At 39.3% G+C, this 12,412-nt stretch overlaps 1 protein-coding gene across 2 annotated transcripts in view; it reads right to left on the bottom strand.

Annotated features, from left to right (window-relative positions):
- Window positions 1-12,412, bottom strand: part of ITPR2 (inositol 1,4,5-trisphosphate receptor type 2) — a 472,751-nt gene that overhangs the window by 425,564 nt on the left and 34,775 nt on the right. The window lies entirely within an intron of this gene.

Consider the following 12,412-nt stretch of genomic DNA (forward strand, 5'->3'; position numbering starts at 1 on the left):
AAAACTAAAGTGATTTGACTTTTTAACATTTTTTTAATATGTCTACTACATGACAATATAAGAGAGGATAAGAAAAATGGTTTAAAAATCACACTATTGGGGCACCTGGATAGTTCAATCAGTTGAGCGGCCAACTCTTGGTTTCTGCTCAGCTCATTATCTCAGGGTCATGAGATGGAGCCCTCGTGGGCCCTGTGCTCAGTGGGGAGATCTTCTTCAGATTCTCTCCCTCTGTCCCTCCTCCCACTTTCTCTCTAAAATAAATAGATCCTTTAAAAAAATCACTACTATTTACTTCACTGAAGAATTTTTGAGTGAGCCATAGTTTCAGTTCTACAAACAGTCCATGCTTCTTACTATAATGTGTTCCTGGAAACTACATTATAAAAAGAATGCATTTCCTATAGGAAATTCCACTGGATAAAATAATTGGATTACTTTCCTAATGAATACAAGGTTAATTTAAAAAAATTTTAAAAAAATATTACATAGGTAGAAAACCTCTAACCCTCCATATCATTTAGAAGAGCAAATATCCTATAAAAGTGAGGGCAACCTGGGTGGCTCAATGGTTGAGCACTGCCTTCAGCCCAGGGCCTGATCCTGGGGACCCGGGATCGAGTTCCACATCGGGCTCTCTGCATGGAGCCTGCTTCTCCCTCTGCCTGTGTCTCTGCCTCCCTCTCTCCCTCTCTCCCTCTCTCTCTCTCTGTCTCTCATGAATGAATAAATAAAATCTTTTTTTAAGTGATTAAAATAGTTACCAGAAGGATCATTCTTGTCCCCAAAATTAATACTGTATCATGTAAATATCTGAAGATCTCACCAAAAACAGGCAAAGAGTCCTTAATGAACAAGGTCTTTCTCCATCTTCCCACACAGACAGCCTTAGAGGCAAAAAAAAAAAAAAAAAAAAAAAAAAAAGTTGGGGGGGGGGGGGTCACACAAGTCTAGAGTGGGGAGAATTAATTTTTTTCCAGTGAAGTCAAGAGAGTACTTCTGGGTCAACAGAACTATTAACCATCTCAAGGCTCCTCTATCTTGAGTTGGCCAAATTCATCCCTCCTGCCTCAGCCTTCTCCAGAACAGTATATTAATGCAGTCATGCATCACACAGCCTTTTGAGACGCCTTATTTCACTTAAATAACACTTTCGAGATTCATTTGTATTGTTAGGCATATCAGACCTCCGTTCCTTGTTACTATTGAGTAATGTTCCATTATATGAATATACCATTGCCTGTATTGGTTATCCATTGACCAATTGAGATTGCTTCCAGTTTTTGCTACAAACATTCATGTACAAATCTTTGTGTGAACTTAATTTTTCATTACTTTTAGCTAATACTCGAGTGAAATTTGGGGGTCATATAGTATGTCTACCTTTAACTTTTGAAGAAACTGCCAAACTCTTTTCTAAAATGGCTGTAGCATCTTGTATACCACCAGCAATGCATGAGCATCCTAATTGATCTGCATCCTTATCAACACCTGGCATTTCAGATATATTTTTTTTTAATTTTAGCCATTTTTATAGTGGTATTTCATGGTGGCTCTTCATACTGTTATGTTTTCTTCTGACACCTTAAATGTTGATATTCTCAGAGGAATATTAGGGTACTCTTTCTTCTCAGTCTCACAGCTTTAAATTCAATCCATATTTTTAAAAATTTCAATCTCTGTTTTTCCATCTAGTATCTCTCCTGAACCTCAATATACTCAGCAATCTTCTAAATCTACCTCTCTGGCAGAAGGGATGCCAGTACCAAGTTCATTACTATGGTAAACTAGAAAAAGGCCATAAATTCTTTCCATCCCTGTATGCACATCCTGTTGCTGGTGACTTTGCAGCTCTGCCTATCAAAAGGTGCAGCCATGTCTCCATTCTTTGCACCTGAATATTTGCTAATGTGACACAAGCAGAGTTTTGAACAGTGATGAGCACTGGTGTTTGCCCTTTCTCACTGTTGTCATACTATCCTTATGTGAAGAATCTGAGCTAGCCTGACAAACAATAAGAGACACATGGCTCAGGCACCCTCACCATAATCTATCCACTGGCAGATACATGAGCAAAGCCATCCTAAATCATCCAGCTGCCAAATACACACAGATCCATGTGCAAGTTTGGCAGAAATCAGCCAGTAGAGCTCAGAACAAGATCATCAGCCAATGAACCCACAGATTCATGAATTAAACAAACAGACACTAAGTGGGCTACTCCGTTTGGGGGTATTTTGACAGACAGTAAGAAAGAAGGAACTGATACAATTACCTTCCCCAATCAAGTAGTTTCCTTTGTATTCCATATCTCAATACATGCTACTAATATCTACTACATTGCCCAAATCTGAAACATGGGAGAATTCTGGGACACACATTCTCCCTCACCTCCACCAGCCACTCCACCATCCATAGCTACTAGCTTAGTCCATTGTCAAATTTTCTGGACTATTTTAAGAGTCTTCCAGTTGATATCCCATCCCATATTTCCAATATCTCCATGTAAGAGAACAGTCTTTCAAAATTTCAATTCTGATCATGTTTCAGACCAGCTTAAAATTCTTTTATAGTCCTCCACTGTCTTAACATAAATATCAAATGCCTCAGTGCAGCATACAAGGCCATGAGGCATCTGACCTCCTCCAAGCTCATCTCTGCCACTCTTCCATAAGAGCTTTAAACATTCTTAAAACCCACAAACACAAAATGGGTCATGCCACTGCACTCCTCTGCATCTCAGCCAGAAATGCCTCTTTCTCCTCAACCCTTTCCTTTCCATCTGGTTAACAACTGCCCATTCTTTCACAGCTCCAGCTCACCTCCAGTATTCCTCTGAATTCCAAAATCAATTGCAATTCTCTTCTCTATGCTTCCAAAGTCCCTTGAGCTTCAAAGCAATATAGTTAATGGTTAAGGGTCTGGATTTCAATTAAAGCTTTGCTTCCTTTTCTTTGTATAACCTTGAGCAAGCTACTTAACTTCTTCATACCTCAATTTTCTCAGCTATAAAATGGGATGTGCCAGAGAATGTTACCCCTCACTCCAAATATCCATTCTCCTCTTCCTTTCAGTAACAGAACTCCTGAACTTAGGTAGACATGTGGCCAGCCCACTAATCACCACATTCCTCAGCCATCTTGCAGCATGTTATAGCTATATGTGTTTCCTGTGGCTACCAAAACAAATGGCTACAAACTTGGTGGCTAAAAACAAAACAAAACAAACAAAAAACAGAAATGTATTTCCTTGGGAGTTCTGAACTCTGTAAGTCCAAAGTAAGGTGTCAACAAAGCCATGTTCCCTCTGAGGGATACAGGAAACAATCCTCTCTTGTCTCTTTCAGCTTCTGATGGCCCCAAGTATTCCTTGGCTTGTGGCAACATAACTGCATGCTCTGTGTCTGTCTTCACATGGCCTTCTCCTCTATGTGTGTGCCTTCCCCTCTTTTTTCTCTTATATGGGCACTTGTCATTGGATATGGAGCCCACCTGGGTAATCCAAGATGATCTCATCTCAAGATTCTTAATGTAATTACATTTTCAAGACTCTTCCTTACTAATAAGATAACATTCATAGGACATGGATTAAGACATGGACTTACCTTTGGGGGCCACCATTCAACCCAATATGCCATCTGACAATGGAATATGAGTGGGAATGATATATGAAGTTCCAAATGTTCCTGAAAGAAAAATCTATTTGCCCTGCGTTCCATTTACCCCCTTTCTACTGACTGGGAAATGGTGACTACTGGAACGACTTTGGAAACCATATGCTGAGGATGGTAGAGTTGCCAAGATGGTTCTGATCCACTCACCTAGGAACTACGAAACAACTTTTATCTTACATAAGCCATTGGTGGTGGTAGTTGTTGTTTTATTTCTGGCATAGCACCTATCTAATTCATGCAGATAATAATTTTCAGTAATAATAACATACCTCTTAGGGTTACACAAGGATTACATAGATTGATAGACTATGAAGCATTACCTGACACATAATAAAAACTAAATAAATGTGATCATCAGCAGTGGTAGCAGTAGAGTAGGCTTGGTCACATTTAAGTGTCATTGGTTAACTTGTCTATCTCCTAGAAGACCAAATGTACCGGGGTAATGGCTTAGTGCTTTCTTCTCAGCATTATACTTTAAAGAATGCCAAGCATTCTGTCACAGTTTGAAAAGAAAATGCAGTTTAGCTTGCATACCAACTATTGCCCCAGGAACTACTTTCACGAAAAGATTCATTCTCAGTCTGAAAAACCTACATGTCCCTGTGGGCACAAATTTTTAAAGCTACAGGTCAAATGCTATCGTAATTAAGAAGCTTTTCTCATCTCTCAAAACAGGAAATTAAAATCACCATCCTCCTACAATACCTCACCACACCTTTTTATTTAGCCTTTATCACTTTCTACCTTGTGCTATAATTGTTTATATATACATCTTATCTTACTCATTAAATTATAAATTCCTTGAGAGTAGCGTTCATTTCTGACTCGTTTGAACCATGCCAACTAGTTCACACACTGAACTGCACACAATGGATATTGAATAAATCTCTACTAAACATATCACAAGATCTGATAATGCTGCAGAACAGAGCTTCAAACAAACTTGCCTCACCGCTTAGTAGCTGTGTGACCTTGAACATGTTACTTTACCTCTCTATAGTTTCCACATTTGTAAAATGGGGCTATTGAGAATTAAACAAAGTAACATGTATAAATGCCATCACAAGCACTCAAAGTTAAGAAATTCAACATTTAGGACTTTCTATTCTTGGAAAGAGTAGTGTTGGCTATTAAAATTCTCACAGACAACAGGTATTTATTCAATATTTATTCAATACTTACAGGAATTTAGACACATAACTAACTTCATCTACAATACTGGAAAGGAGACTTTTATATAAGAGCTAGTAGCACAGGAAAATTGGCCGATGGATAGATGGTTAGAGAGTGGGGGGGTGAGAGCTATCCTCATGCCACTAAACATGCACATCACAAGTGTTAATTTTCTACCCGTCACTACTTTCTCTTAAGAGAGATAATTAGGGATCCCTGGGTGACTCAGTGGTTTGGCACCTGCCTTCAGCCCAGGGCATGATCCTGGAGACCCAGGATCGAGTCCCACATTGGGCTCCCTGCATGGAGCCTGCCTCTCCCTCTGCCTGTGTCTCTGCCTCTCTCTCTCTCTCTCTGTCTGTGTGTGTGTGTGTGTGTCTCATGAATAAATAAATAAAATCTTAAAAAAAGAGAGAGAGAGAGAAAATTAAACTTCACAACTTAGAGCCACAAATCAAAGTTCACATACCATATATATTTTAGATAAACAATTAATTGTGTACCACCCTAAATAGCAATTCGTGAGACTTCCAAAGTAGTCCATTTGACCATTCAGAATCACAGCAACTTCCTCTAATAGAGACTGAAACATTCACTTTTACAATCTTTACCAGCTCCAACAGAAGAAGCAAAGAGGCAAAGCAATCTATTTTCATTTCATCCTTTGGACCTTCTCTGAAACCTCACTGAGAAGAGTAAACTTATTATCCAATTTCCACTGCCTCTTAGGGTTTAATAATAGGGACTTAGCTGTAGAAGGTTCGTACTATGATGACTTACCACAAATACACAGAAGCAGCACAGCAGTAACATTCACCTAGAGATTTTAAAGTTTTTTGTTGTTGTTTCTTTGGTCAGTTTTTTTAATAAATCATGTAACTATTGGCTTGGAAATTCATTCAAATTTTCTAGACTTCTTTGTAGGAAACTACAAAATGCTTGTAACCTAAAAATACTTCACTCAATACCTGTAGTAGTTTTCATCTTCTGCTATTCACCCTACAGACTAATTGTTAGAAGGCACACTTGACACCAATGAACTTAAATCTAGAGTAGAATTTAAGACTATAACAAAATAGCAGGTCTATACATTGCTTTATTATAAAACAACTAATCAGCAACAACTTTGTTACATATTGAGTGGTGTTAAGATCCCCCCAAAAAAATATCTGACAACAGACCTGAAATTATATTGCTTTTAAGAATTATAATTTTTTCTAGAACTTTATTAATTCACTCAACAAAAATTAATTCAGCACTAACAATATGCAAAGCACTCTTCTTGATCTTGGTAATTCCCCAGAGGGCAAGGCTAACACAGTCTTTACCCTCACACTTTACAGGCTAATTGCAGGTCTTTCAAATAAAGGCACAGGTGCAACTTCCAAGCATGCACAAGTAATGTGACCACATGTCTTCAGGCCCAAGTTCACTAACAACTACAGTGGACCATTTCCAGCACGCTGCCAGCCCCTAACCTCAAGTTCTCCCATCTCTCTTCTCTTCACGAGAGCTTTTCCTGACACTTAGAGAACTTGCTCAGCTACAAGCAGGAGACGTCCAAAAGTATGTTGTGGAAGAGGGTGATAAAACACCCTTTTCGCGGCCACCCGTAACCCCCAGAGGATGGAAGTTGGCCCCAGCTCTTCTATCCTTGGGGAAGAGATTTCTGATGGATGGTCCTCATGGAGTCTCAGAAGGCCCCAGGAACACTGAGTTCCAGTCACCACAGTGGTGAACATTAATGAACAATTTGTGGCCTTTTGTTTCCTTAGGCTCACTCTCCCCCACTTCCTTATCTGTGCTTCTAGAGATCACCTCCATCCACAGCTTCTGAAGTCTGATTTGTAGAGACTCTGACTAACACAATCTAACCTATTTCTCCTCAGAGATATTCAAGTACACTGAAATAACACATGAATTCAGAGGATCACATGTTTTTGCCAACCTAACGAATTTCAAGGTGTCAAGAGACTGGGAATTTGAATAAATAATTTGGATAAGAGTTAAGATCTGAGAAAGAGAGAGAGCAAAGGCACATGCACTGGAGTGAGAGACAGAGTGAGTGGCAGGCAAGAATAATGAGCCGATCAATGCTAATAAGATGAAATGTAACAGATTCTCTACTTGGTTCCAAAGTACCAATTATATAGCACAGGAGGAGGAAAATGAGGATTAAGACATGCAAATGAAAAGCATCAGGAGTCCAGGTTGACTAACAGCTGGAGGTGAATTAGGGAGTCCTGCCCAGGACTCTGGGGCCACAAGCAGAGGATCTCAAAAAGAGGAAAATCCTCATCATCCTGGACCGAAATGTACTATGTTCTCTTCTTTCTATACCTCTAAGAATTATACTGACAAACAGAAGCTTGACCAGAAAATAAACAAGACATTATAATGAAAACTAGAGAAATCACTGAAGTATTTGTGGCTGGCCGCAAGTGAAAGATTTTTGGAAAAGATCTGTAGAAATGTGATCACCCTAAACAAATACTTAGAAAGGCTATTGTGTGAAAGAGGAATTAAATTTAATCTAATTGGCTGTACAGAGGCACTAAGTAAAATTTATAGGAGGGCATAATTCAATATATAGTATGATACAATGAATAAAAACAAACAGCAAAAAATAAAAATAAAAATAAATAAAAACAAACAGCTCTGCAGCCCATGATCTTAAGATAGCCGCAGAACTTTACACTTAACTCTGCCAACTGCAAAACTGGGAATAGTGACAATTCCCACTTTATAGGGTTATTGTGATTACCACATAATAGGAAGGGGTGCCTGGGTAGGTCAGTTGGTTAAGCATCTGCCTTCAGCTAAGAGTCATGATTCCAGAGTCCTGAGATCAAGCCCTGCACAGGGCTCCCTGTTCAGCGGGGAGCCAGCTTCTCCCTCTCTCTTTGCCTGCCTGCTCCCCCTGCTTGTGCTCTCATACTCTCTCTCTCTCTCTCTCTGTCAAATAAATAAAATATTTTTAAAATAATACTAATAATAATGGATAGGAAGCCCCAAGCATAGGTAGCATGTATTAAATGTCTAATAAATCTTAGTTATTTCAAAGTTGAAATTGTTTCAGGCTTCATTAAAAAATGACACTATCCTCAAATCTGAAGCAATTCAGCACAGCCACTGTTAAACTAGTGGAGGAGGGATTTAAAATTGGCTCATACTAAAGAATCACTGTGTTAGACAAGACCACATAGTCAACTAAATAAAAACTCAAAACTACTACCTAGCAAGATGGCTTTCTCACTTATGCACCTATGTGTGTAACTTCCATGAGTAGAAGCAAAAGATGAGAGTCCCAGACTTCAAAGCAACTTCCCTGAATTATATGAAGAGGAGGAATTGAGTTGAAGAAATAATCTTGTCAATCTTCTCCCAAGACCCTGATTTCCACTATCTACATTAGTGTTGCACCACAGACCAGATTTCTCTATTTTAGTTCTACTTCCAGAAACATCATTGTGATTTACTGCTTCAGGATGACTATTTGCTTGCCAGATGTGTACCTGATAGGCATGGTACATCATGAAATAGTCACATGCCAAAGGACCACAGAATCTGAGAGTTGGACTTTTTTTTTTTTTTTTTTTTTTTTTTTAGAGTTGGACATTTAAAGACCAAATGAGCCAACCCTGGGGAATATCTAATCAACCAGAAGAAGGGGCTACCTTCTATTCCCTCGTTCCCTCTGGGGGGTGGCTTCCTGGGTTCTCTATTACTTGTATGTTTTATCACCCTGATGGTAATAAAGGGACACAGAAATCTCTCTTGCTTTGATTTCTATTAGCTTCTTCTCTTAAAAGAGAATGCACATGTTCAACAGAGCACAGATTTCAGGAAAAATCCACATCAGAGAAGAGTTTTCTAGAGAGTAGGAGGCAAGGAAGGTAGGGAAAAAGTGTTTACAGGAACTAGAGGGGAAAAAAGGAAAACCAAAAGACTATAAAGTCAATAAAAAACAATTGCTATAAGTTAGTATGAGGGAGAAGTATTAAATTATATATCAAAAAATAGGACCAGTCATCAAACATGTTGCTATCATGTGTCCCTGATATGTTTGCAAGAAGGCCAGTGAATCTCGGTGGTATTCTCAAAAACTTAACCCCAATCTAATCATGAGAAAAACATCAGGCAGGCCCCAAATGAGGAACATTCTACAAAATACCTGGCCAGCATTCTCCAAAAGCATCAAGGTCATGAAAAACAAGGAGAGACTGAGAAAATGTCCGAGACCAGATTAGACTAAGAAGCATGATACTAAATGTTTCATGGGGTCCTTGATGGGATCAGGAATGAGGAAGGAGAGTAGGTAAAAAACTGGTGAAATCCAAAGGAAGTCTGGAAGTTCAATAGCAGTGTACAAGCAGTCATTTCTTGGTTTTGACAAAATGCCCCAAATGGAAGCATGCTAACACAATGGGAAACTGGGTGAAGAAGAACCATCTATACTACTTTTACAACTCCTCTGTACATATGAATTTATTCCAAAGATTAAAGTTTATCTTTTAAGAAAACAGACAGTTTGGGCAGCCCGGGTGGCTCAGCGGTTTAGCACCACCTTTGGCCCAGGGCCTGACCCTGGAGTCCCGGGATCAAGTCCAAGTTGGGCTCCCTGCATGGAGCCTGCTTCTCCCTCTGCCTGTGTCTCTGCCTTTCTCTCTCTCCCTGTGTCTCTCATGAATAAATTTTAAAAATTAAAAAAAAAAAAAAAGCAGATAGTAGTTGACCATTTTGCACTGACAAGAGAAAGCTACTGTGCTTTTGTCAATATTAGTCTGTGTGGTTTCTGCTAAAAAATAGCTGTCAATAAGGTTTTAAATAGCTCTTTGGAAGTTATTGTTAAAATTTGGTTTCCTCTGTTGATACGTGAGACACAGTCAAAAGAATATTTCGCTGTAAAATTGTGCATATTGAAGAGAATCATTTTAACCCTTTTGGAACTCTGGTTCCTCATTCCAAAAATTGCAGGGGCAGGGGGTGTTACACTGGATTACCTTTTAATTGCCTAGAAGTTCTAAAATAGTATGATTCACTTGGACAAATAATAGATTCTGAAAAACAAAGATCTTTTCAAATTAATTTGAGAATATCATTTGTGTGGCTGAAGCAAGAGGAACTGAGGTACAGCGGAACTGTGTGATATGCTATTGTTTCTTCACCTTATCTAAAAAGTAACAATGAGGGAGGGTGCTCTGGAAACTTGGCCGAGGAGTCTGGAAATGCAGGGGTGGTGATGCTGGGAGGCCAACCTATGAAAAAAAAATGATGATTTTTAAAGCCAGAGGGCACAAGGGGAATATGTGAAGGCAGAGAGAATGGTGAAATACAAAAGGTGTAAATGGACAAGCGATGTGAAAAGACAAGGCACACTTTTGGCTGCTGAGCAGTCTGAACACCAGGGCAGAGGCAAGCCCACCTCAGGGATCTCTTTTCTGGGCCTCTGCCATGACGGGGTTCCAAGAATCATTGAAGAGCCAGAGGTTTAAGGTAAAAGGAAACCCCCAATCCCCAATAAAAAGGACCACCCTCTGATGATAAATGGAGTAAAAAAAAAAAAAAAAAAGTTTTAGTCTTAGACTAGAGGCAGAGAATCAGAACAAACTAGCAAGGACAATAACCAAAAGTATTAGATTACAGGAAAAGCCAGCCTTCCATGGGCGGGATAGAGCACCTGAGTGATTCATACTTTGAACGAGCGCCCACAGAATAATATGACACCAAGCATCTATATTTAATTACCTAGTAGATTCAGAGCGTTACCATGGGGTTCCCTCAAATACACTAAAATAATCTTGAGGCTTTCAACCAATTCACTGCACTGGGAAAGAGGAAAAGAAGAAAAGGTGGCCACAAACCCTGAAGGTTACCTTTGCAAGATTCATCTCCCCTAACTGCCCGAGAAGTAAGACTACCCAATCTTGGGGCAGTGAAGAGTGGAGCAGCCCCTCATTGCCCCCAAGTTTTATCATATGACCCCAAGAAAAGTCTCAGTCTCTCAACCAAAGCACCTAATTGCAGTTTTCTGGATGTCTAGTAGAGGCAAATGCCTAGAAAACACAAAAAAGGAAAAAGTAGAATCCTGTTCTCAGAGAGGGAACAACATAAGAGCAGAGTCAAATATGTCAAAAGGAAATATCTCGTGCCTTTCTGTTGTAAGTTAACTGTCATTTCTATAATGATTTAAAACCCTTTACATTTATTCTCTGGAAAGATTTCAAGCCTCACAAAGCTTTGTGTGGTGGGCATTGTTCTTGTTATTACCCATCCCTGCTCTCACCAGCCAACAACAAATGCCCTTTGAGGCTCAAAGCGGTTAGGTGACCTACTTTAAATGACACAGCCAGGGAGCCGTACAGTCAAAACCTGAACCCCATGTTTTTCCTGTTACAGATACAGATTCGTTGTCCCAGTTTGCCTTCAAAACTTTTCCTTGTATCTTTAATGCCCTCCAGCACTACTGACTCACCTGTCCCACTACTGACTCTTTGTCACCCTAGTTCTCTTGTGAGCCCATCCTCAGGAAGGACTGCTGAGGGGACCCCTCGCTTGCCCAGACTTAGGGTAGAGTCCCTACTGAGTAGTTTTATGGGTGCTTCTGATGGGCAGCGTATCTCCCACAGGTGGCTTTATGTTAATTTCTCCACGTGGAGAAAAAAAAATTGGATTTCCCATTCAGAGTGGCCAATTTAACTCCAAAAATATCTCTTGTGCTTGTCACTCTCTCCACAAGGTTCTGGGTTTAGAGAAAATGAAACATCTATGATATTCTTATCATGGGAATTGAGTGGAAAAGAGTCCATCACAGGGAACGAAACAACGGAAACATTTGGCAATTGTTAACAGCCTTCCTTTCCCCAGGGCAGGAAATAGCACATCCTGACGGGTCTGGGGCTCTAGGGAATCCCTTCCACTTTCTCTCTCTGGCATTTTGTCCCATATTAAAGCTGCTTTTCAACATTATGAGAAGTAATGCTTACACACTGTGTTCCCAGTGAATGATGCTGCTCTAAAATTATCTTTATTTTTATAAGTACACACAATCTATGAAATTGATTTGAGCCAGCTTTTAATGGTTGGCTTTCATTTGACCAGGATTCCTTTGCAGATTCCATTAATCCTTCCTTCATCACAGTCAAGTTATCATCAGTCTCCTCTTATGGCCAATGCCTCAGTTGATATTATCAAGCTAACTCTAAAATTATGCTTAGAAAGGAGTTCTAAAACAATTGTTAGTCATTACATGCCACTCAAAGTGACATTTTAAAAGCTAAGTGAACAAAATCACTGTCACCCTCCTGGAGATTTCACAAAGATAAACTAAAGAGCTGATAATGTAACACTAACATTTATAGCTTAACTGTCATAGAAATACATAAATAAATATTTGGCTGTATTTATTGGTTTGAAAAGCAGCCTTTCAGAGTTAATTACTGAGATTTCCATTCAACGGATAGATTATTGTCCAGCAAAACAAAAATTGATACTATTCTTTCATTGTAAAGCCTTCAATGTGTACAGAAGATAAAAATAATGAAGAAATTTTTGAAGAAATTT

Source organism: Canis lupus, chromosome 27 (genome assembly GCF_011100685.1).
Source record: "Canis lupus familiaris isolate Mischka breed German Shepherd chromosome 27, alternate assembly UU_Cfam_GSD_1.0, whole genome shotgun sequence".
Lineage (NCBI taxonomy): Eukaryota > Metazoa > Chordata > Mammalia > Carnivora > Canidae > Canis > Canis lupus.